At 53.2% G+C, this 21,148-nt stretch overlaps 1 protein-coding gene across 1 annotated transcript in view; it reads left to right on the forward strand.

The window, feature by feature from the left end:
- Igsf21 (immunoglobin superfamily member 21) overlaps nucleotides 1-21,148 on the forward strand; it is a 219,300-nt gene that overhangs the window by 10,266 nt on the left and 187,886 nt on the right. The window lies entirely within an intron of this gene.

Raw genomic sequence — 21,148 nt, forward strand, 5'->3', positions numbered from 1 at the left:
CTTTGCCTCTCCCCTCCCCACCCTTCCTGGTTCTGTGACCTGCGTGATCCTTTGGGCGCTACCTTGGGGACCAAGTTGTGGCAGGCAATCTTTCCAATCCATTACCTTTTCTCTGCACTAGTTCAAATTGTTTAATAAGGACCCACTTCTGTGTCTTGTGAGTGTACTGGCTGGTTTTGTGTGTCAACTTGACACAAGCTGGAGTTACCACAGAGAAAGGAGCCTCCCTTGAGGAAATGGGTCCATGAGATCCAGCTGTAAGGCATTTTCTCAGTTAGTGATCAAGTGGGGAGGGTCCATGGTGGGTGGTGCCATCCCTGCTTTGGTAGTCCTGGGTTCTATAAGAAAGCAAGCTAAGCAAGGCAGGTGAAACAATCCAGTAAGCAGCACCCGTCCATGGCCTCTGCATCAGCTCCTGCCTCTAAGTTCCTGCCCTGTGTGAGTTCCTGTCCTTACTTCCTTTGGTGATGAACAGCAATGTGGAGGTGTAAGCTGAATAAACCCTTTCCTCCCCCAACTTGCTTCTTGGCCATGATGTTTTGTACAGGAATACAAACCCTGACTAAGACAGTGAGTCACTGTACATGGATGGTCCTTGGTCAGAGAACCAGTTCAGCCAAGAATCCTATTTCCCCAGGGTATTGGGTGCTGTTGGATGCTGCCTGCCTTGTACTCTGCTGAGGCAGCCAACCCAAGTCCCCTTTCCACGGCCTTTGCTCCTGGCACATCCAAACACATTGTTCTTCACATGATACATGGCTGAAAGTCAGGTGGAAGGGATTCCTCTTGTTCATTTGTCTCGCTCTGGGTATAATGTACACCTTGCTAAACCGAGTGAATCATTTGTAGTTCATACTCAAACACGTGGCTGCCTTTCCACGTGACAGTTTCTAATTGACTCCAGTGGCTGCAGGGACCTTGAGAAGGACTGGTTTGTTGGGAAGATCCCAAGTCTGGGGGTCCTGAGCCCCAGGAGCTGATGTCTATGAAACATCCTACCCCCATACACTCTCTCATCTACTCTCCTGTAAGACTGAAGAGAGAGTGGATCAGAGCGACCCGGGGAATCTTCCACAACAGAGTGTGGAAGGCAAGCCCCATCTGTGTCCACAAGAGCCCCTAAAGTCTCAGCTGGTGTTTCTCCTACTGCAGGGACCCATGTTTTACAGATGGAAAAAACTGGCTTAGAGGGGTTAGGCCACTTGCTCCAGACACTGCCGTCTTTTGACATGAAACATCTCCCCCCGAAAGGACCCTTTTCAAGATATAAGAGAGAAAAGGGATACTCCAATACCATGCATGGTGAAGAGTACAGACCCACCACTTCCGTGAGCACCAGCTCTGGTTTGGGCCCTGTGCTTGGGCTGTGGCTAAAGCTGGTTAAGATCATTGTTCTCAAGTGGGCACAGACGCATTACTGTTAGAACTTCTAAATTGGGAGGAGCCACCAAGTCCATGGGGGCACACAGGCTGGGGAAATCACTGATGCATATGCCAGCCAAAGATCGCTGCAGAGGGCCATACATGAGTGGGTCTTGAAGAGTACATAGGAGTTTGTATGGGAGCCGTGGGAGTTACAAAAACCAAAATCTTTGTGTACAAAGGGCTGGGGGGGACCTGGAGTTCTGGGAGACAGAGAAAGAAGCAAGGCGGGTCGTGACACACTGCAGATCCCAGATGGCTTTAGTGGAAGTTGGCTAGACCTGCTCTAAGATGGTTTCCCTGGCGCTCATAGCCAACTTGACAGGACCTGGGACAAGTTGCAGGCACGTCTGTGGGAATTTTCTCGGTTAAGTTAGCCTTTGGCACATCATCAGTGGGTTATCCCGATTAAGTCATTAAGGTGGGGTACACCTAAAGGGAGAAAGCAAGCTGAGCACCAACATCCTTCACCCCTGCTTCCCAACCTTTGATACCACATGACTAGCTGCCTCACACTCCAGCATGTGTGCCTCCTGTGTTGGATGGGCTGCTGTTGAGGTCTGTTGCTAGTATTGTAATGCTAAATCCTGGCCCTGCTTGCCCCCAGGGACAAGGGAGGAGATTCTCACAGAGACCCTAGTGAAGCTATGCAACCTTGACCCTCCCCCTAAGTTATCCCTGATTGGTGAATAAGGATGCCTACAGCCTATAGCTGGGCACAAGAAAGATAGGTGGAGTTTCAGTTCCAGGGCTTGGGGGTTGAGGAAGACCACGAGAAGGAGGGAGAAGAGGGTGGAGAAAGGAGAAGATGCCCAGGGTAGGGGAGTCATGAAAAAGTTGGCCACGAGGGCTGGCTAGTTGGAGTAAGAGTGGCCCAGATGGTATATGACAAGCTATAACTCAGAGTTATTGACTGGGAAGAAGATTCTAATAGCTTAGAGGGTAGATATCTGCCCAGCTCTAGTGCTATCTAAGACTTATTATAAATGTAAAAGTTTTGTGCCCATTATCTGTGAACTAAATGATCAAAGGTGGGGTAGAAATACCTGATTGAGATTAAAAAAATAAAGTACAACTGACTGCAGCCTTGAACTGTAAACTTAAACTCCTCCTAACAGCTTTTGCTGGGATGTTTTAGTCACAGCAACAGGCAAAGGGATTAAGATGCAGCTGAATTCTCAGCTCCATCCTGGAACTCGGGAGAGTCTCCTTTCCCAGAGAACAGGCCTCTGGGGCCAGTGGTTGCTAGTCCTTCTGTCAGCTGTGTGCGCCAGGGCACAGCTCTGGACTCATGGTCCAAGATGGAGTCTCGCAGGGCCAGGTCCACTGCGAGCAGTACCAACAGCAAATGCCCAGCAAGCTTCCTCTGTGTCCAGCACCGAGTCTGCTCTCCACTGTGTGAATTCACTCCCGGGACACCTTCCTCGGCAAAGCACTTGCTAGTGTGGGATCAGCAGTCACCCAGAGATGTGAAGTCACTCTCTCGAGGTAGCAGGTGTGTGGCCATGTTTTCTGCCTGCTTGTCTCTCTGCTAGCCTGGTTTAACTAGAGCTTTGCTAGACCCTGTGTGACTCCTGGGGTGAGGGGGACTTTGGGACCCTAGGACCTCACAGTTGGGCCACTGGGGAAGGTAACTGGACCCGTCCCTCTGTGCCTCTCCATCAATGGGAGATGTTCCCCATGCTCTGTCATCTCTGAGCACACAGGTCTACATCCATCCTCCTCTCTTCCTGGAACCTGGAGAGCATGGCTTCAAGGAAACCCATTGTTTAGTGTTCTGGGAAGAAGTGGAGGATGTGTGGCCTACAGGGAGGGCCACTAAAGACACTCAAAACTACACAGTAGGGCCTGCCTTCCCATGCTCTGAGCTGCCCTTTTGACTTTTGTACATACCATGTCCTCTGCTCAAACCCACATCATTTGAACTGAGTCCTGTACATGTGACATGTGTCTCCTCTGAAGCATCCCTCCCTTCTTCCTTCCTTCCTTCCTTCCTTCCTTCCTTCCTTCCTTCCTTCCTTCCTTCCTTCCTTCCTTCCTTCCTTCCTTCAATTTGGGGTCACCTGTCATACTCACACACTGTGGAGGCCAATAATGCCTTATGAGCCATTTCAGCCCCTCTCACATATACTGGTTCTGGCCCTGGGACAAGGCAGAGAGAGACCTACAGAGTTTGGGAAGATGGCAGATGTATGTGTGCTCCTCCCCTGCCCCCGGGAGCTTAGGACTCTCACACCAGCAACACCCGGAGCTATGGATAGGCTCACGAGGCCTTCAAAACCAGAGCAGCAAGCAAGGAAGAGAGAGTTTCTAACTTCCTGATGCTCTGTTCACTCACCCACTCACCTATCCATATATGCACTTGTCCATTGCGTCTGTTTGCCCATCTATCGTACATCCATCCTCTCATCCATTCACGGGTTCACCCACATATCCACCCATCCACCCCTCTACTCATCCATCCATCCATCCATCCATCCATCCATCCATCCATCCATCCATCGATCCATCCACTCACCTATCCATGTGTCTATCTACCCATGCATCTATCTATGGTCTTATCCAATTATCTGCCCATCCATCCATCCATCCATCCATCCATCCATCCATCCATCCATCCATCCACTCACCTTTCCATCCACCCACCCATCTACCCATTGTCTTTCTCAAACAAGCATTTACTGGATTCCCACCGTATTACAAGTGACACGGCAGGCATTGGGCATGTGGGGAATGAGACTAAGGTAGAGGCTTTCCCCTTGAGCTGCCTCCTTGGGGGCAGAACTAGGGAACAAGGGTCTCCATGAGGGGAGAGGCACCTGCAAGGAGCAAGAAGGCGGCTAAAGGAAGTGATGGCCATGTGTGGGTTCAATGTGCAGGGTCCCCTCTACTGCACATCTGCTGTGCTTCTGGCTCTGGAGCTGCACACGAGTAACACACCAGTGGCTCACGTGGTGGGACCACGTGGCTGGAGGCTGGGCTCACAGTTTTGCAGTGAAGGAAAGGAAGTCCAGTGAGCGCTGAGAGGCTTTGGAAGCAGGAAAGGGTATCCAGTATCTGACAGGGTCACAGCTTCCAGACAGGATACCCTGGGACCACTGGTGGCATATGCGTCTCTGTGACAGCTTGGCACATGGGCCATAATGGTAGCTGAGGGGTGGCTCGTTCCTGATGCGGGGATTCATGTTCTGTTTTCTCAGTTGGGCTTCCCAGACTTCACTTTGGAAGTGACACAGCCTCCAGGGGTGAGGACAGGAGGGTGAGTGTGATCCCAACCTCGGGTTGCAAGGTGCAGGTTCCACTCTCTGGGAACGCTAAAGTCTAGGGAGCTGTGCGTTGTCCCAGGCCACCAGGAGGGGCATAAAATGCCTCAGATTCTTCCTACCTCATGGGCAGCATCTTGGGGTTGCTGTGGAGGTGCCTCGCCCCATCTCCTCGTCCTTCCCTAAGGCACCTCCCACGCTCCGCCCTTCCCACTGCCGAGACCGACAGCCCCGCCTCGCCTCACGGGAGCCTTGAATTAGCAGAAATGTCCTAGGATCTCACGCTTCATTGTGTTTTATTAAGAGCATCCGAGCTGGCTCTGGCTGGCACAGCTGCTGGCTGGTCCCACCCCTCCTCTCAGAGCAGGGCCTGAGCCATGTGCTACGTGCTGCTGCGAGGAGGAGACCCTGCAGATGCATATGGACTCCAGAGGAGACCCCTGTGAGGTGTTCACACAGCTCTAACCCATCTGGCCATGCGAAGAACGGGCTCAGAGAGGCTGAGGAACCTAGCCAGAGTCACACAGCACAGGGTACATGTCCCTAGTCTTGAGTCCATGACCCTTCCCCTGGGGTCTCTGTAAAATCTAGGACCAGACCAGTGTCCTCTCCCAAGAGGAGCTACTATCTGTCCCCTGCTAACTGTGGGGATGACTGGTGCTCACCCAGTGGCTCGAGGGTTTGGTTTTGGGACCAGAGAAAGCCTCCACATCTGGTTGTATCTGATGGAGCAGCCATCCTCTCCCCACTGCTGACAGGGGTTATACAGGGTGGAGGGTGTGGCACTTCTGTTAGGAGCCATTAAACAAATACGATGGCAATGTCTATGAAGCCTCCTTGAGGGACTGAAGGTGTCTTTAGCAGAAAGGAGGGAGGAGGGGGCATCTTGTTCTCTGTATTACCAGTGCCAAGATTACTATCTGCAACTTGCTTATCTAATACTCATCTACCATGTGTGGGCCGACGTGGCAGTGACCAGGACCCAGGACTGACAGGGGAGCAGATGCAGCAGCTGCAAACATCTGGCTGTGGCCCTGCAGCAAACAGAATACCCCAGGACAGGAGTCAGTGAGAGGTCTGGGGTGGAAGGAAGGACAATCCAGGGTGGCTTCTCGGAGGAGGTGTCTTTGAGCTGAACAAGGGGACGAAAGGAAGCGGCAAGAGCTCACTCAGCTCTACCAAGCTCTAGTCAAAGATGTGTGCGTTAGCCGCTGGCCTCTTCCTCTGTGGGTCCTTACCTGTCATCTGCAGGTCCCTGGTGCCCTGTGGTCTTGGATGCCAGAAACAAAGCATTCTGGGTCAAACAAAACAAACAACAACAAAATCACAGGGCCCAAGATGGGACCAAAGGCATGCCGGAGCAACCCTGGATGGCTTTCTGTTGAGCTTCATGGCAGGTGCTGTTTAGGGGAGCTGGGTCCCCCAGTGTCTATCGGTCACTCCTGACTACACTTCTGCTTCCTGATAGCGGGCTGTGTGTGTTGATGGGGTGGGAGTGGAGCAGAGCAGCTAGGACCCACCCCTTGCCTGGTCGCGCCACTGGCTCTGATGGCCTTCGGTCCCTCAGGCCCCAGCGAGGGCACCGTGGGCTAGGTGGCAGGGAGCCATGTGTATTGATGTCCCTTGGAGCTGGCAGGCGACTGGAGGCAGAAAGGTATTAATTAGCAGTTATTTGCTGCCACCGTGGAGATGGATAGAGATTAAGGTGTCGGCCCGCACATCCGTTTTGTAGCAGCCGCGAAGCAGAGGTAAATCAGGGCTATGAATCGATGCTGTGTGAGAGAGATACGTTTTAATCTTATTAGTGGTGTAGCATTATGGAGCTGAGAGAAGCCACACTCAGACCTGGGAGGGAGAGGCTATTGTGTGTGACAGGTCGGGGAGGGGGTGGGGGGAAGAGATGCCTGATGGGGAGGGGGAGGGTGGATTCCAGTCAAGGGGTCAGCAGGGGGGCCCTGCCCAGCTTCCTGGTATCTTTGTCATAGATCTAGGCTACTGTGTGTCCTTCGGGCCCTTCTTGGGAATGGGACTCTGAGGTGGACCTGAGTTCATCCCTGATGGCCTGGCTGGGGTTTCATGTCAGCCCCGATGACCCAGGGTTAAGATCAAGGTTAATCTACACCTGCTTCTCCGTGAACAGCCGGGCTGACTGAGCTTAGACAGTGCTGCAGGGTAGGGATCACAGTCAAGGTGGGTATCAGGTGCTACTCTGAGTGGTGTGGCCTTCAGTGCTTCCAACTGCTTGGGTACGTTTGTGGGCATGAGAGCAGATACCGGTTTGCGTGGCGGCGTGCATGTAGAGGTCAGACGGCAGCTTTGGGGGTTGGTAGTCCCCTCCTCTGTTCTGAGACCCCCATCATACTGCCTACTCTAGGGCAGCTGTCCCTAGAGTTTCTGGGGAGTCTCCTGTCTCCAGGTCACATCTCACCATAGGAGAGTGGACACACCACCGTGCCAGGCTTCCCATGTGCTCTGAAATTCAAATGTATGTCCTTACTCTCACGTGTACCTTACCCACGGAGCCACCTCCTACCCTGACGCTTCCTCTTCCCTTAGAAGAGAAGGGGTTCCCTGTGGACTGGAAAAGGCTATCTAAGACAATGGCCACTGCTTAGGAAAGCGGCCATTGCCCAGGGCCCTCTTGTCCATGCGTGGGAACAGGACAGTCATGGGGTTTTGTTCTTTCCTTCCCATGTACCTTAGAAATAGGAAACATTGGTGGCCTAAATTTGACTTCCTGTCCCCGCTTCTGCACCGAGAGGCAAGGAACGACATAACCCCTCCAGCCTCAATCTTGACTCCCTCATCCACACCTCCTGCTGTGAGTGTGTCACCTGGATAGTGGGTGCGGGAGTCAGGTGCCAGTTCTGACCATGTGTGGCCTTGGGTGACTGAGAAACTTCACTTCCATAAGCCTTGGTTTTCCAGGGTATAAATGGGGGGACAGCTGCCACATGTGGTTGTTTTGAAAAGTCAAAAAATGTAATTCCCTCACTCACAGAATGGCTCTTTGTATGGAGTAGCAGTTAACCATGTGGCGCGGTAACAAGCAAGCCTCCAGCTGCATTCAGGGGGTTCGCCTGCTGTATGCTTTTCTGCTCACACAAGGGCCCACTGCAGCTGGCCTTCCTCCACACAGTCTCAGGAACCCAGGCGCCACACCCCTGGCAGCCCTGATGCCCTCTCCTGGGCCTCTATCTCCCTGCTTTCTGCCCAATGGAGGAGAAAAGAGAGAGAGAAGTCTTTCCTAACTATGTAAAGTTTGGTAACCACATCCTTCACTTGAGCATCTGTCACTTGCTACACCTGTTTGCAGCTTGGGGACAGATGGGTCACTGGGATAGTAAAGGCAAATGGGACAGCCTTGCTGAGGGAGGCCATGGGTTTCTGGGCTTTCTGTAGTCAGAGCCCCATGCATCCTCTTCCTGCTGGCTCTGTGTGATAGCAGAGTCTCTGTTGCTGCTGCCCCAGCACTGATCTGGGTACAGTGTTTATGCAGCGTGAGATGGACACAGGGCCTGGTGGATAGAAAGAGCCTGGGCCAGTGAACAGGGCCTGCGGCTCTTCTGGGATTTACTGCTAGCCTGTGTGACCCTGGGGACCCAGCCTCCAGTCTGTCTCATAGACTAGACTGTTACAATTCTGCCTCAAAATGTGTGTGTGTGTGAGAGAGGGGGGGGGAGAGGGAGAGAGGGAGAGAGGGAGACAGAGAGAGAATGTCACACGCACCTGCAAATGACATGTCTCATATCTGTGGAGTAAGGGCCTCTGTGGGGACCAGGAAGATGGCCAAGGTGAAGAAGGAACGCCCTTGTTCCTTCCTTGGCAGAGCCCTGAAAACCAACCCCCACCAGCAGCTATAACTACCCCTCTAATATCTCCTATACTTGAGGCTGTGGAGGGTACTATGGTGGGTGTGGCAAGTGTCCTGGGGGTCACATTACCACCTGGGGTGTTCCTGGTGGCCAGTGGGGCACACAGACAGTCTAGGGGATTAGGCAGGCAGAAGGAAGCAGGAGGGGACCACAGTGACAAGTTGAGTGAGTTCCTCTTCTTTGCCAGGCTGGTGAGAACTTAGCTTTCAATTCTTAACCTAAATAGAGTCATCTCCAACCTGCCTCCCCCTAGGATGCAGAGCACTTTTTTGGAGCAATTAAAGAAAAGCATAAATCAGTCCGGGTTTAAAAGCTCTCTCCGTCTCTCTCTAGCTGGCTAAAATTAGAGCCTCCATCCAGGAGGGGGCGGGGAATGCAGAGGTTCAACAAGACTGAGGATGAAGCCAGGCTTCTGGCCAGAGCTGGGCTGGCCAGCCAGGGCCACCACCACCACCACCGCCACCTCAACTCTGATGACTGGGGACCCCCGGCTAGCTGACTCCAGACTTGGGTCTCCTTGATAGCTTTGCTGGTGGAAGCTATGTAAAGGCAGACTGATAGAATGAACTCACGCACATTTGCTGTGTGGCCTTGAGCGAATTGCTCCACCTCTCTGAGCCCACAGTGTCTGCATTTAACAGCCCAATGTGAGATCACATGGGAACAGATGGGGTGTTGGCTGCCATGTGGGCTGAACACCCGCAGAAATGGCCTGGTAAAATTGTTTTCAGAATTTGGACCTTGGACTTGCATGTGCCTCGCAAGCTTCTCTAGAGATGGGGCTGGACTCCAAACAGTAACTTGGAAGTAACTTCCCCACAGAGAAGTTCAGACACGATGTTTCCAGGTACAAAACAAAGTTTCCCAGCGTGGAATTTTCCACAGATATCCTGACACATTTTTTTTCAGAAAGTTGCACACCTTGGAGAATCTTGAATTTCAGGGTTTTGGATTATAGGTGCTTGTCCTGGGTCAACAGCCTCTGAGACTACAAATCCTTCTGTCCCCCATCTCGACCTGCGACCTTCCCCTCTACCTGGCCACTGTAGCACAGAATGGGAACCCAAAATGTGACTCTCACCTTAGCTAATAGTGACATACCTCCAAGCTGGGTACCCTCTCTCCTTCCCCAAACCAGCCCAGGCTAGACCACAGCAGAGGCACAACAACAGGGTCCCTGAGGACCATTCAGGTCCCTGAAGACCAACTGGGTCTGTTCCTGATGCCCACATCATCTCCCTCCTCTCAGAGCCTTGGCATCCTGGGCACAAAGGGCATGATGGGAGAATCTCTTTGGCAGGCGAGGACCAAGCGAGATCCATCTCATAACCAGGAGGCCTCTGCCAGTGGGAGAGCAGGTGTTGGAGTGGCTGGGGTGGCAGCACAGCACTGCGCTGAGGTGGACAGATGAAAGAAAGGGTGAGAGATGAGTGGGCGACTGAGCGGGTGGGTGAGCGAGTAAGCATGTGTGTGTGTGTGTGTGTCTGTGTGTGAGCGGATGGGTGAGTTAACGAATGGGTGAGTGGGTAAGGGAACAAGCAGATGAGTGACTAGACAGATAAGTGAGTGGAAGGCAGCCCCTCCCCCTTGAGATTGTCTCAGCCTACCCACAACTTCCATTTCTGGGGAGTCTACACAGCTGTAGAGACATGACCCTGGTCACTCTCTGCCAGCCACTGAGTCCATCACCCAGGCCCCTCCAGGTCTAGGCATCTACCCATCCTAATACCCGTGACCCTCAAAGCCCTGTGTGTGGGCCACTGTGACAGCCCCCTCTGTGCGATGGGTTCATGGCTCCCTCTGGGATGAGTTAATTGCTTCCAGCTTATCGGCTCATCTCCAGGCCTCTTATCTGGGAGTGAGCATTTGGGCAAACATATTAGGGCCAGCTAGAGCCTCTGGATAAACACCTGCCGTCTCTCCCGGCCCAAAGCTGGGTGCCTGGCCGGCCAGCACCTTTCCAGCCGAGCCTTGCTATTATACACCACCAAGCCCGTCCAGCCACCCAGCAACCACCTCCAGGGGTCCCGACAATCCCTGGTACCCGAGTCCTGGCTTTCCATCTGTGGCTCTTACCATCCCTAGCACCACGCCTAGTGAGGGGAGCCACCTTCAGGGAAATGAAGACTTAAGTGAGCTCACAGCTGCGCTCTGTGTGTATGGATTTCTACCACGGAGCGCAAGCTTCTCACATGTTTATCTTCTGATGATCCCCACCACAACCCTTGGAGGTAAGCAAGACATATTTATTTAACAAATATTTATGTACTACTAACTGTGCGCTGGGCACGCTTTGAAGCGCCTTATGAATATTAATATCCTTAATCGGCACTAAAAACCCTCCATCAGATCCTACTATCCCCCCATTTATGAATGAGGAAATGGAGGCCCAGAGAGGTTAAGACACCGACTCAAGGCCACATAGCAAGTGAAGAGTAGAGGTTGACCTTCTTCAGGTACCTGTGCCTGCCCAGGCTAGGGCTGAGGCTAAGGATCAGGGATTCTACACTGTTGGATTGCCAGGGCAGGGATTAACACATGGGCGGCAGCATCGATGAGCTTTAAGATCCGTATCTTGTGTGGATATAACATAATCCCTCCCAGAACGCAGGATGCCTTTCTTCCCAGCTGCAATGTTGTGCGGGTGTGGGCTTTGCGTCTTCCATGCCACCAGGCTTGAGAAGTAGCTGGGGTCAGAGAACCCATGCTGTCCCTCGCTTCAAAGGGGGTCACAAGTCTTTGGGATTTCCCTTCAAAGCAGAGACGGATATAGGGAGTTTGACCAGAGCCGGTGTCTTTGGGAAACAGCTGCAGGAGGAGACTGAGGACATGGCGGTGGGCTAGGGACCTTTGGAGCACAAAGTCCTGCCTGGTCCCACAGCTGGCAGCTTCCGCTTCATTGACAACACATGTAGGGGGTACCCGGTGTGATGGCTAAGCTTCTCCAGATGGGGAGACTGAGGCATGGAGAGGAAGCCCCAGTCTTTGAGCAAGGCAGGGTTCAGGCTGCCAACCATGGAGTACTAATGGTGTGTCCTCTGTATGCTGCTTGGTGGCCTGAATCCTGACAGTGGCCTCTATGGGTCTGAGTGAAGGAGCCTTTGTCCCCCCTGGGCTCGGTCTGAATTTTCTTGAATCTCACAGATGGTCGCAGTCGCAGATGCTTTTATTCCATTCAATAAAGACAATTTGTGGCATATGCAACCCCAGCACGTGACGTTTAAACCTCTATAAAATGCTTTGTGTGAGTAAATTCACTGTCCCTTCCCCTACACGAATGCATGAGGAAGGAACGTGGTCAGGCAGGGAACAGAACAAGGGGTGCAGGCTGACTCACAATCGTTGCAGTGGGGCCGCGCCTGGGACAGCCCCATGACAGTCAGGGACTCTCAACCTCTCCACAGCTGGAAGGTTGCAGGGCTTCTTGGGTGATGTCTCCTACCTGCTCATCTTCCAGATGGCTCATGGCCTCTGGGATATCCCATCCTCTTTCTGGCACCCTGGCATCCTCAAGGTCTTTACCCCCAACACACAAGAGCCACCCAGCTGGGTGTGGCTGTGGGCAGGTCCCGCGGCATGCTGGTAACTGCTGGTCTGATTTCTGTTGTTGTAACAAAATACCAGAGGCGGTGTCATTAATAACATGGAAGTTTATTTGACTTTTAGTTCTGGAAGCTGGGAATCTGGAGCCCATGCTGGCACCCCATTAGACAACTTGGGGTGCAACTGGGGATTCAGCCCAACCCTGTGCTAAAATCTGGTCCTGTTGTATGCCAGGATGTGACTCAGGACAAACTGACCAGCTGCTCTGGGCCTGTGTCCTTCCCAGTGAGATGGGCTGGCTAAGTTAACTGTGCCTACTTCTGTCTGTGCTGCAACACTGTGGCTTTTCTTGTGCCTCCACTCCACTGTAAGACCAGTTCCGTCTGAGGACCCACCCCAGAGCTGAGAGTCTAAGTCCCATAGTGCTTCTGCATCAAGGCCAATGGGGGATCCCCAACAGTGTGGGGCCTGGCTGCCCTCGGGATCCCCAACAGTGTGGGGCCTGACTGCCCACAGCCCAGCTGGATAAACATCTATGGAGAGGGAAACATTTGTGTCAAAAGGTAGGGAGGGTGGTGATCGAGGCCCCATCTGCTAATAAGGACAAGCTGGCTTTATAGCAAGAAAAATTGGAATCAGACACAAAAAGGCACTTCTCACTCTGGGTGAGCAAGGTTGGCTATCTGGCTCTCCACTGGCTGTGAGCGGGATGAAGGGGAGGGGAGGAGAGTATGGAGCCTGGGCCTGGGGTATAGGACATGAAGACAGGAGAGGAGAGAGAGAGGAGATGGGAAGGCTGGTACCCAGAGAGCCAGCAGGCGGCTGAAAGGGACCTTGGAGGCCTTGTTCCTTGTTCTGCTCTTGCTGGAGGAATGAGGCAAATGACTTCACCTCTCTGGGTCTCCATTTCCTCATCAGTAAAAATGGAGACATAATGGCAAATCCTGCTCGCTTTTTCCACTCTGTCTTCAGTTTCCATCTAGAACTGTCAGGTCCACAGCCACACTTCCCCCCACCCCCAACACACACACACACACACACACACACACACACACACACAGTGTCTGGGGCCAGGAGACCCTGTGTAGTCTATGCTGCACCCCACACTTTGAGGCCTTTTCCATTTTCACAGCAGCCTGACTGGACCGTGCTGTATGCTTTGCAAATGAGGACACAGGTTTAGAGAGGTTGCTCTATTGTCCGTTTTGTTACATAGCATCAGGCTGCAGAATCAGGTCCAGAACCTGGGAATCAAACCCCTAGCTTGGCATGGGTTTCCAGTCTGGGTCTCCAGTGTGCACTCCACTGGCTGCTGGTGGAAAGTTCTCAGGGCCCCAACCCAGCAGCTAAGATCGCTGCCTCTGGTTAGTCTGTCAGCAGGCATTCAGCAATGCTTAGCTCACCCAGCACAGAAGGGCGACCTGTGTCAGGCGGGGTGCTGGCTCCATGGAGACCCAAGGGAGATGTTCAGTAGTTCCTCTATGCCTCAGTTTCCCCATCTGTAGCCTGGAGTCTGGCAGCAACCACTGCTGTCCCGGGAGAGGAAGCGTCTGGGAAGCCAGGGCTTCCCACAGCCTCAGAAGAGCCCACTTTACAATGGAACTCTCCGGGTGTTTGATTGTGACAGCAAAGCCTGAAAGCTGCCGGTAATCACAGCGTGTTTGAGGCATACAACAGAAAATAGCACCGTCACTGGGTGTCATTATCCCCTAGCGCCGCCATCCCGTGCAGGGGGGTGTTGTCAGCTGGAAGGAAAACAGAGGGAGTGGAGAGATTTCCACCTTCGAAGCTGTCATCCCGCATCCGGTGTGGAGGCTGCCCCGGCCTTTGTTCCTTGGCTCTTACACAGGTGTCTAAAAGCCACCCATTACCCTGTTTCCACCACCAATTTCCTGGAGGCATCCTCCCGAACCACCCGGGGGACTTTATAGACACACAAAGGCATTCAAAGTTAATGGCAAAGCCAGTGTGGAAACTCAGCCGTAAACCCACCTCCTCCCTGTGCCCAGTATCCGGTCCTTCCCAGCTCCTGCATGTCAGTGTAGGCTCTGCTGCCCCAGTTGGCACTGGGCCTTGGGACATGAGGAATGATGGCAGCGGACGTTCTGGGGGTGACCTTCTCCCTGCTAGGGACATTCATGTCTGCCCAACAACACACAGGCAATAAATACTGTCATAATTTATGTAGATGTTTTGAAGTCCCATGGACCCGGATATGAGTAGGGACCCATACAGTCCTATCCCTCATGTCGGCTTGGAGGGCAGTCAGTGGTTCAAGTTCACAGTGAGTGTGCATGTGCGCCCGGACCAGAGGGACACAGACCAGAGGGGCGTGTGTGTCCTGAGTGTGTCCTTGGCCTCCCAAAGGGTTCTGGGAGAAGACAAAGCCCAGATGTGGAAGGGATTTTGGTGCCGTTTCAGCATATCCAAGGTCTGTGTTCTTCCTCCTAAGAGACTTCTCAGCTAGAAGGGATGGAAACTCAGCCTGCTCTTTTAGTGGACCAGAGTCGAATCTGCCCATGCTATGGGACCTTGAACAGGTCACCTACCCTCTCTGATGTTGGGACAATTATGAAGAATAGATATGGCATTATGAAGAGTCAAGCAGAGCTGGAGCTGAGACCTGCCAGTGCCTCCGTCCCTGTCACTTTGCCCACTTTCTTGCAAACTTGTATGGACCACACCGGTTGCTGATTCTACCTCAGAGCCCCGAGAAGAAACCTTGTGTTTCCATCCAACTCTACTGTGTCGGATCACTGTGTGTCTGTTCTGGTGCGTGCCCGGGAGGTGACCCTGGTGGAATCAACTGAGCCAGTACCTCCCTCCCTTCCATCCCCTCCAGGGAGCTGGCAGGGTGGGCTGTGGGAGGGGAGGGCCAGCTGCTCCCACCCCCTGCCCTTGGCCCTTGATGGAGAGGAGGCTCTTCTCATTCAGAGGGAGCGAGAGGAGCAGGGTGGGGTCTCCTAGCCAGCCTGTGCCGTGGCCAAGCCACGGAGGGTCTCAAGAGTCTGTAGGGATCCATCCTCCATCCCTTCCCGACCCCTTTACCACCCTTCCCAACCTTAACTAGCTTCTAGCAGATCCTGTGAAGGTCACATGGTTTCCCCCAGGTTGGAGGGCTCAGAGAGGTTAGGTGACTACTCAAGGTCACACAGTGAAACCAATGTCCGGATCCACATGCGCAGCCTCTCCTCAGTCACCCCTCCCCCACCCCATATCCAAATCTGGCTGCTTCTCTCTGTTGCCATGACCGCCCCCCAACCCAGGTCACCATCTGCTTCCTCCCAGCTGGCCCTGGCTGCCGCTCACCCTCTGTCTCAGCTCCTCACGGTGCCCAGAGACACATTATTAAAATGTAAATCAGATCCAATCTCTTCCAGGCTGAAACCTTCCAAGGCTGTTGTACTTGACTCCTAATCCCGCAGCTCATCCAGCGTGTGCAGGCTGCTGCCTCTGTGACCTTACCTCCTCCCTGTCTCACCCACACACTTGTGGCTTCAGCTCCCCAAGGGCCTCCTGGCTGTTTCCCCACATCTCTGGTGAGAAGCTGTGCAATCAGAGATGTTAGGTAACTTACCTGAGGTGGCACGGCCGGTTAGTGGTAGAGCCTGGATTTGAACCCCAGGCAGTTCCGCTCGGCATTCAGGCTCTGAGCTGGTTTGCTTTATTCTCTGCATTGTCTCTGGTGTCCTGGGTGCTTACAGGATAGAGGGACATGGACCCAAATGAGCAAGACCCAGAGGGGCCCTCAGAGGCCACATCCAAGGAAGCAAAATTGAGTGGAAGAGGGGAGTCTGGCCCACTTAGGGAACATTTTGCTGTCGCCAGTGATTGAGACTCTATTGGTATGCAGTGTGGCACGGCCGCCCCACACAAAAGGACCAGTGTTTGCTACAAACTCAGACCCAAAGCCCGTGGCATGAGCTTGAGCAGGCCATGCCTGGGGCCCTGTGAGACAGCCTGCTGGAAGGCATGTGGCTGTATCCCCAGGTTCCCAACAAGCTGAGTGCCGGGACAGGGTTCTGGGTTTGTATTGGTTTGCAATGCATCTCACTAGGACATCAGGAGCTAAGTGTGTCACACGTGTGCTTCTGAGCTCTGCCAGTCAGTGCTGGTACACAGACCAGCAGTCTGCAGGGCCATGGGGCCATGGGTGTGGGGGGAGGGGGAGGTAACGATGTGTAGAAAGACAGGAGCGCAAGGTGGCTGGGGTGCCTGGAAGGTCAGGGCTGGAAGGTCCTGGAGACCTGGGTTGGGGTGCCCTGTGTGGGAGGGAAGGTGACTGGGCAGAAGAGACATCAAGAAGTGCAGGTGTTTGGCTGCATGGCCAAATTACTAATTACTGATCAGTGCTGTCAATACTGGCCTCAGTGAGACACAGGACTGCCGCGGCTTCAAATTGGTGTGCTGTGTCTCATGGAGCTGGCTGGATGCCTGACCAGCGCACCAGTGTCCCCAGTGCTGGCACACAGCAGCCAGCCCCACACGTGGCGGAGGGGACTCCCAGCGGGGTAAGCCCTGGGCTCAGCACTCCTGGGCTTTTATCTACTCATCCGGCCTCCACTCCGTGACCACGGCTCAGTACTCCCTTGTCACTTTTCTATAGAACGACAGTCTTAAGGTCTACTGTAGGGCCTGAGGCTTCTGAGAACCCCATTGAAGCCCTCAGAAGAACGTGGGCTCTGAGCATCTGGAATCCAGAAACCCCAGATCTGAAATGGTCCCAAATCCAAGGGCAGGCCCAGGTTCACACTGGGAAACTGTTTTCTTCATTGTATGTGGCCCGATGGTGTGGCTTAATATGCACTCACACTGCAAAAAATAATCATTTGTCTGTCCATCAGTCTTTCCATCCACCCATCCATCTATCCATCCATCCATCCATCTATCCACCCATCCATCCACTCATCCATCCATCTATCCATCCATCCATCATCCATCCATCTATCCATCCATCATCTATCTATCTATCTATCTATCTATCTATCTATCTATCTATCTATCTATCTATCCATCCATCCATCCATCCATCCATCCATCCACTCACACATCCATCCATCTATCCATCCATCCATCCATTCATCCATCTATCCATCCATCCACTCACCCATCCATCCATCTATCCATCCATCCATCCATCCATCCATCCATCCATCCATCCACCCATCCATCCATCTATCCATCCATCCATCCATCCATCCACTCACCCATCCATCCATCCATCCATCTATCCACCCATCCATCCACTCATCCATCCATCTATCCATCCATCCATCATCCATCCATCTATCCATCCATCATCTATCTATCTATCTATCTATCTATCTATCTATCTATCTATCCATCCATCCATCCATCCATCCATCCACTCACACATCCATCCATCTATCCATCCATCCATCCATTCATCCATCTATCCATCCATCCACTCACCCATCCATCCATCTATCCATCCATCCATCCATCCATCCATCCACCCATCCATCCATCTATCCATCCATCCATCCATCCATCCACTCACCCATCCATCCATCCATCCACCCACCCATCCATCCATCTATCCATCCATCCACTCACCCATCCATCCATCTATCCATCCATCCATCCATCCACCCATCCATCCATCCATCCACTCACCCATCCATCCATCTATCCATCCATCCAACCAACCATCCACCCACCCTCCATCCATTCACAGGATGGTATGAAGTTACCATAACACTGTGTCTGTGTGACATGTGAAGCCAACATGAATTTGGTGTTTAGATGATAACTAATCCTAGTTGTCATCTGGACAGAGTCTACTAGCATCACCCAGGAGACAAGCCTCTGACCATGTCTGTGAGGAAGTTTCTAGATTGAGTTAGCTGAGGAGGGGAGACTCACCCTGGATGTGGGCGGCACCATCCCCTAGGTTGGGGTCCAGGGCTGAAGAAAATGGAGAAAGTGAGGTGAGGACCAGCATCCATCTCTCTCTGCTTCCTGTCTGGACTATAAGACCTCACGCTCCTGCTGTCCTGCCTAGCCCACTGTGGATGTGAATCCCATAAACCCTTACTCCTCGTGTCAGGATTCCTGACACAGCGGTAAGAAACGAGCCCTTCTCAGGCCCCTGAATCATGGACACACAGGTAACTGTTCAGTCGGAGGGGTTGTGACCTGGGCCTTTTGGACAAGTGTTGGGGAAATCCTCTGGCCAGCAGTGCTCGCTCAGCACCCCGGGCTTCTCAGAGCCTCAGTGTCTTCACCTGAACTATGAGGCTACTCCTGCGACAGAGTAAGAATCAGGCACTGTTATCTGATCTGGGGACCCACTGTGTCCCCACTCGGCCTCTTAGGAGCTAAGGGAACTGGAGGCAGTTTAGTCCATCCAAGCCTCAGTTTCCCCACAGGAAGACTATCAAAAACTGTATTTGGGGAAAAGGTAAGGACCAGCAGAGAGAATACTAGTATAGAGCCCGCCTACAGCAATGACATAGTGAGTTCCATCTTGGTGCGCTGCAGCCATGGTGACACCTCTGGGGGCATGTGGGCCCTGCACTAGCTGCCAGCAGCAATACCACTGGGCACCAAAGGGGGCTGAGTCCCAAGATCATGCCAGCTTGGAGCAGGTGAGGAGGGTACTAGAAAGGAGAGTATGTTACCTTTTTCTTCCTGGAGCTGTCCCTTCCTATCAGCTTCAGAGGCCAGCACCGACATCCCTGTCCTCACTGGGCACAGAAGGCCTGCTCAGTCCCCATCCAGCAGTGCATCTGGCCCATGCCCAGCCCGCACCCAGCCTCAACTGGGTGCTGTGCCCAGGCCTGTCCTCTGCGCTCAGCTGCACCCTGGCACCTGGTTTCCCCCAGGGAGCTGCAGCTAGCACAGCGGCTGCCAATTAAACAGCAGTGGCTGGATTCTCACCCTGAGCCCGGTGGGCCCGGTCGCTCCTCTTCTCCTCCCACCCACTGGCTGGGTCAGGGAGGCCATGAGACCTGTATAAGTGGACATCTTGGGATGGTAGCTGTAATGGGGTGTGGTGGTAGGGGGTGAGGGGTGAGGGACAGAGGGACACCTGAAAAGGAAGGACAAAGACTCGGGTTCTAGTTGGTCAGAGATCCAGACCTGTTTTCATTTACCCTGCTGTCACCTCAAAGGGGAGGAGAGATGATTTACTCTGCAGCCAAGTATGAGCAATCGTGGCTGGGGAGCGCAGATCAAGGTCACCCCCAATACAGTGTTCAACGGAGATTTTGTAGTTAAGAGAACGGCAGCTGCAACAAAAAGCTCAGATACATTGTTACAAACACTGGATAGAGAGGTTACAGCTGGGAAACCCTTGCCATTGGCCTCAGATGGTATCTGAAGACGTTCTTAGCTTCGGGGGCCAGTTTGTACATTCCAAAAGGATTCTGCTTTAGAACCAACAGCTTGTCGGGCTAAAAAACGGGTGGGCACCTGAAGGCTATACAGAGGACCTGGATATAGATAGCCCAGGGTACCTTGCTTAGGATTTGCAGCATTCCAACTCTCCAGAGTTGCTGAAGCGCTCATCCAGTCAGTCAACCAACCAGCCTTGCAGTATGTTTGACGCAAGTGCAGCCAGCCTGCATTCACACAACTCTCTTTCCCACCACCCCCTCCCCCATCCCGAGTGCATGAATCCATCACCTCAGATCTCCTGGCTCTCTACCTTGTTCCCCAGCTGAGTTGACCTTACATTGAGACTCAAAGCAGGGCTGGGCCCAAGTGACTCTGGTTGAAGGGGCAACAAACCCAAGGCTCCACTTTCCCTCAGGCCTCGGTTCTGAGCCCTTGTCCTCAGGAACTGTCACCCACAGGCATGCTGGAGAGACTTCATGATCCTGTGACCACCGCAGCCTGCTGTCTTTACGTCTGATTTCAGATGGGGTGTGTATTCTCCAGTACAGCCTGGTCTCCAACACAGATCTGGACTGGTGTTTGCCTGGACCAGGGCCCCCCATGGCTGCCCCTTAGCAGAAAGGAGGGAGGAGGGAGGGGAGGGGATAGACTTATGTCTGTAAGTCGCTAAGCTGTTTATGAGCACATACGAAGGTCCAGTGTCTCCTGCTTGAGGGGACCCCTCCTCCACAACTGTGCCCCACCCCCAGTTACACCCAGCTCAGGATGGGCTTCAGACCCTCACTCTGTGGGAGCTGCCAAGAAGCAATGGCTCTAGGTCCCAGCTCTAGCCTCTTTGTGCTGTGTGGCCTTGCATACCCATCACCCTCTCTGAGCTTCTGCCCCTTCCGCCACATGCACAAAGGAGATGATAATAGCTGGCTAGCATGGCGTCATGGGAGTGAACCTCCAGTCTCAGTGCACACCCTGTTGGGCATTTCTTAGGAACCCACCCAACACCAGCTATATCACAGAGAGTGGCTACCACTAGCTTCCCATTTTTCCAGGGGTGCTGCTGCTGAGCCCCAGAATGGGAAGGGCTCTGGGTCTTCAGAAAACCAAGTTTCCACAGAAGAGCCTTCACCCAACAGGCTACAGGGACAGGGCGGTTTTGTGGACTCAAGGATGACCAGCCTGAGCTGGGGGTTGGGGGCTGAGGGTAGACTGCGCTGTGGCCGTGGACGCAGGGGAAGCTCTCTGGCAGGCCTGGAAGCAGAGCCGGTTGAGTTTGCTGGATGCTTGAGTCGAGATGTGACCTTGGTGTGCCTCGCTCGCTGGCCGAGGGAGGAGGAAGTTAACGGGGCGTGGGTGTAAGGCCGGAAGGCTAATTGATTAATAGCAGGCTGTGTTTTGATGAGAGACACGGGGCTGGTGAAAGGTGAGATATCAGTGCTCACACACATAATTTCATGTCCGCCAATGGCAGTCTGGGTAAATAGTTACCCAGCGGGAATTGATCTAGTAAAGCAGCCTTGCTGCTCCAGGCCCCTCCAAGACCCCAGAGCAGAGGCAAACCCCGCTTGGCTCTTTTCACCACGAGGGCACCAGTCTGACTGGGTATGCTCACGCCCAGGACTGTGGCTGGTTCTGCCATTGTGTAAGGTGTAACCTCGATGAAGAATGTCCTGGTTGTGAAAGGAAACA

This window comes from Mus caroli, unplaced genomic scaffold, assembly GCF_978045245.1.
Source record: "Mus caroli unplaced genomic scaffold, Mus_caroli_1 scaffold_6, whole genome shotgun sequence".
Taxonomy (NCBI): Eukaryota; Metazoa; Chordata; class Mammalia; order Rodentia; family Muridae; genus Mus; species Mus caroli.